Raw genomic sequence first — 5000 nt, forward strand, 5'->3', positions numbered from 1 at the left:
GGTCAAACAAGGACAGACAAACGGATTTAAGTCGATTACATCGACCCCAGTGCATAACTGGTACTTATTTAATCGACCCCGAAAGGATGAAAAGCAAAGTCGACCTCGGCGGAATTTGAACTCAGAACGTAGCGGCAGACGAAATACCTATTTCTTTACTACCCACAAGGGGCTAAACACAGAGGGGACAAACAAGGACAGACAAACGGATTAAGTCGATTACATCGACCCCAGTGCGTAACTGGTACTTATTTAATCGACCCCGAAAGGATGAAAGGCAAAGTCGACCTCGGCGGAATTTGAACTCAGAACGTAACGGCAGACGAAATACCTATTTCTTTACTACCCACAAGGGGCTAAACACAGAGGGGTCAAACAAGGACAGACAAACGGATTAAGTCGATCACATCGACCCCAGTGCGTAACTAGTACTTATTTAATCGACCCCGAAAGGATGAAAGGCAAAGTCGACCTCGGCGGAATTTGAACTCAGAACGTAACGGCAGACGAAATACTACGGCTACGTATTTCGCCCGGCGTGCTAACGATTCTGCCAGCTCTCCGCCCTCAACACTCGCAACATATCGTTAAATAATTAACAACCAACAAAGCACTTGAATCCCCTGCTCTGATGGTCCTGTGATTTGATAGTCTGGCGACTTGTATGATTGTTCTTCCCATTTAGTCACATGTTATGTTGTCCTGCGTTTCGTGTTTTTAATGTTGCGTGTGTGGTCCACTCAATATGTCGTCTGCGTAATTTGTCGTCTGTTCAGTGAGTCTTTTTGCGTTTTACTCTTTTTCCGGCAGAAGCGATTGTCCTTTGTATCTAACAATCATTCTTTCAACTTCACCATCTTATCCGTTTTCCAGTTACCCTTCACATTCCGCCAAATCTCATCTTTTCACTTTTTCCACTTATCATATTTCTAAACTCACACACACACACACACACACACACACACACACACACGCACGCACATACACACGAATTGCACACGCATGGACACATCGGGAAGCACGTAATCACGTAAACACACTCACGTGCCCACACACACACATACACATACACGCGAGCGCTTACGCACACAGACACACATACAGGCACACACACAAAAATACATGCGCGCGCGCACACACACACACATACACACACACAGATGCACACGCATGGACACATCGGGAAGCACGCAATCACGCAAACACACTCACGCGCTCACACACACACACAGACACACACACACTCACGCGCCCACACATGCACAGACACACATACACATACACACATGGACACATCGCGAAGCACGCAATCACGCAAACACTTTCACGCGCCCACACACACACATACACATACGCACGCAGGCACACACATACGCGCGAGCGCATGTACTCATGGACACATAGAGAAGCACGTACGCACAAAGCAACGCTATTTACAGATACATAAATGCACAGATACAGCCTAATTACGCACATGAATATATATACACACGGGCGGGTGCTGAACATTTTCTGGGTTTCGGTATAAAAAAAAATGCAAGGAGATCAGTTAATCATGATTTTATTAAATACTAGCAGCATAACCCGGCGTTGACCGGGTATGTAAGAGCCCCTAGTAGGCAACGACTAATCCCAATCTAGTCCTTTCCCTCTAGGGAACGAAGGTTCATGTGTAGGTTGCAATGTCTTCTCTTCACTCGAATACTTCTGTGTATACGATGTTCCTAGCTGTCCCTTTGGGCGATAAAAAGGTCGAATTGTGTCCCCTAGACAGAAAATGTGTTGCATATAAAAAGCTTAGATTCTCGACCCCATGTCGAATTTATCGATTTTTTCAGAACGGGGGGAACTTTTCAAAATTTTCGCTGCGTTAGTTTTGAATTATGACATTGGGCTATGTGTGGGTCAAGTTTCATCAGAATCGGTTGAAAGCCGTGGTCAGGGTGAGGGTACAACCTAACAGACACACAGAAACACACACAGACAAACTGCCGTTTATATATAGAGAGATATTCTCATCTCAGATTCCCTTACTGCAGCGGTCCTTCAGTTTTCCTAAACCTTGTAAAGGAACTTGGAACGTTGGGCCTCCGATCAAGCCTTTCACAATACGCTTAAAGCCGGGATCGTTTCAGCATCCGTTGTGGAGGTGGCGCATGGTAAGTAACTTGCTTACCAACCATATGCTTTCGGGCTCAGTCCCACTGCGTGGCTACTATAGTCTTGGGCCGACCAAAGCCATGTGAGTGATATTGGTACACGGAAACTGAAAGAAGCCCGTCGTATGTATATATACATATATATATGTATACATTTGTGTGTCTGAATTAGTCCCCACCCCCCATCGCTTGACAATCGATGTTGGTGTGTTTACGTCCCTGTAAATTAGCGGTTCGGCGAAAGGGTCGGATAGAATAAGTTCTGGGGTTGGTTTGTTCGACTAAAGGCGTGTACTCCAGCATGGCCGCAGACAAATGACTGAAACAAGTAAAAGAATAAAAGAAATAAAAGAATATGCATTCGTGTATTCTTTTATTCTTATATTTATCTCAGTCATTTGACTTCGGCCATGCTGGAGCACCGCCTTTAGTCGAACAAACCGACCCCAGAACTTATTCTTTGTAAGCCTAGTACTGATTCTATCGGTGTCTCTTGCTGAACCGCTAAGTTACGAGGGAAGTAAACACACGAAGATCGGTTATCAACCGATGGTGGGTGGACAAACACAGACACACAAACATATACGTACATACATACATACATACATACATACATACATACATACATACATACATACACACATGTATACATACATATATACATACATAAATTTATATATATATATATATATATATATATATATATATGAATATTGTTATAACGTCTTGTTGTTGAGATAGGCTCTCTTTCTTTCCTGATGAGAAAATGACATTATTTTACACCGTTTATTCCTTTGGAATAAAACCAATGTTGTCTTCGATACATATGTCGAAAGTAAAAGAATTTGAATAACACCTGCGTTCAACTCCATTTATTTACTTTTATATATATATATATACATCTATTTGTTTTCTTCGTAAACTCTCTCTATATGTATATATATATATATATATATATATATATATAAATCTGTTTGTTTTTTTCGTAAACTCTCCTACATATACATATATATATATAGCGGCGCCCGTACACTTTTGGTCTTATATGTAAGTAAATATATATATATATATATATATATGTCAAGATTAATCAGCCGAAATTGCGAGGATGATCCGGTTCTTGACTGAAGATTAAAGGCTTTGAATGTCCCGTCCATGTTTTTTGTATCGCCTATCTGGATGTTTAGTGTTCTTGTCCCATTTTGTATTTTATATATATCATCATCATCATCATCATCATCATCATCATCATCATCATCGTTTAACGTCTGCTTTCTATGCTAGCATGATTTGGACGATTTGACAGAGGTCTGGCGAACCAGATAGCTGCACCAGACTCCAGTTTTATCTGGCAGAGTTTCTACAGCTGGATGCCCTTACTAACGCCAACCACACCGAGAGTGTAGTGGGCGCTTTTACGTGCCACCGGCACGAGGCCAGTCAGGCGTTACTGGCAACGGCCACGCTCAATTAGTGCTTTTTATGTGCCACCTGCACAGGAGCCAGTCCAGCGGCACTGGCAACGACCTCGCTCGAATGTCTTTTTACGTGCCACCAGCACAAGTGCCAGTAAGGCGACACAGGTAACGATCACGCTCGAATGGTGCTTTTTACGTGCCATCGGCACGGAGGCAATCTTGTTGCTCTGGCAACGACCACGCTCGTATGGTACTCTAAGCGCTCCACTAGCACGGATGCCAGTCATCGAATTTGATTTCGATTTCGATTTTACTTGCCTCAGCAGGTCTTCGCACGCAGAGTTTCGATAGCAAGGGATCAGCTTTATGCCTCACCACGCACGTCTATTTCTAGCAGTGCGTGGTGAGACGTAAAGCTGATCCATTGTTATAATTAAGCATATAATTATAAAATATTATATATAATATATATATATAGGCGCAGGAGTGGCTGTGTGGTAAGTAGCTTGCTAACCAACCACATGGTTGCGGGTTCAGTCCCACTGCGTGGCATCTTGGGCAAGTGTCTTCTGCTATAGCCCCGGGCCTACCAATGCCTTGTGAGTGGATTTGGTAGACGGAAACTGAAAGAAGCCTGTCGTATATATGTGTATATATATATATGTGTGTGTGTGTGTGTTTGTGTGTCTGTGTTTGTCCCCCTAGCATTGCTTGACAACCGATGCTGGTGTGTCTACGTCCCCGCCACTTAGCGGTTCGGCAAAAGAGACCGATAGAATAAGTACTGGGCTTACAAAGAATAGGTTCCGGGGTCGATTTGATCGACTAAAGGCGGTGCTCCAGCATGGCCGCAGTCAAATGACTGAAACAAGTAAAAGAGTAAAAGGGAAAGAGTAATAGTTGAGGTGCGTTCCGTTAAGAACGTATAAAATAAATCTAGTACTCCCTTAGAATTAGCAAATAGCCGGCAGTATTATGGTATATTTAAATATAATTCCTGTGTATATGTGGACGTATGTTGTAGTGAAACATATGTAGTGGTCATTAAACAGCTGTCGAATCGTACTCCCTCTTCCTTTTGACTCTGTTCTTTCCTTTATATATATGCAGAACACGACGTGCTTCTTTCAATTTCCGTCAACAAATCCACTCACAAGGCCTTGGTTGGCCTGGGAATATGTGAGAAAACTCTGCCCAAGGTGTCACGCAGTAGGACTGGACATGAAATCGCATAGTTGAAAATCGAAATGCCAAACCACAGAACAAATCCTACACCTATATTTATTGTATCTGAAGCGAGTTTAGCAACTCTTTCTACAAGGACTAACATTTTCGAGTCTCCTCTCGTTAGCTTATCTACAAGCATTTAACATCAAGAAGCAGACAATACACTATCACGTGACCAAATGCAAATAACAGACGA

General features: G+C 42.8%; 1 long non-coding RNA gene across 1 annotated transcript in view; it reads left to right on the forward strand.

Moving 5' to 3' along the window:
* LOC118764612 overlaps positions 1-5000 on the forward strand; it is a 15252-nt gene that overhangs the window by 9324 nt on the left and 928 nt on the right. The gene's annotated exons all lie outside the window — the stretch shown is intronic.

Source organism: Octopus sinensis, linkage group LG8, assembly GCF_006345805.1.
Source record: "Octopus sinensis linkage group LG8, ASM634580v1, whole genome shotgun sequence".
Classification (NCBI taxonomy): Eukaryota; Metazoa; Mollusca; class Cephalopoda; order Octopoda; family Octopodidae; genus Octopus; species Octopus sinensis.